Raw genomic sequence first — 348 nt, 5'->3', positions numbered from 1 at the left:
ATCCCCCTGCTCCCGGCAGGAATCCCTCACCCCAATCCCAGGCAGGCACACGTAGTTCAACACATCAGCAGTGGCTACAGAAAGGGGGTTTCTTTCCCTCTAGTCCTGATTCTCTAGAAAAAAGAAACCCCAAAGCAAGAAATATTTATAATACTGCGTGCTTCATCATCACTTCCTTTTCTAGGGCCTTTATATTTCCCTGACAATCAACAATTAAAATTAATAGCTTTCTCCTCCTCCCCAGAAAAAAAAAATAAGTAAAGTGCCTTTTGCCGTGGGGAGCTCTGGAATGAGGCCATCGTTTTATGTAATATTTTAGCAGGGTTGGGTTTTTTTAACTCTCCCCCC

The sequence above is a fragment of the Lipotes vexillifer genome, unplaced genomic scaffold, assembly GCF_000442215.2.
Source record: "Lipotes vexillifer unplaced genomic scaffold, Lipotes_vexillifer_v1.1 scaffold777, whole genome shotgun sequence".
In the NCBI taxonomy this organism is placed as follows: domain Eukaryota; kingdom Metazoa; phylum Chordata; class Mammalia; order Artiodactyla; family Lipotidae; genus Lipotes; species Lipotes vexillifer.
The sequence above is the reverse complement of the archived record's forward strand: the minus strand, read 5'-3'. Positions refer to the sequence as shown.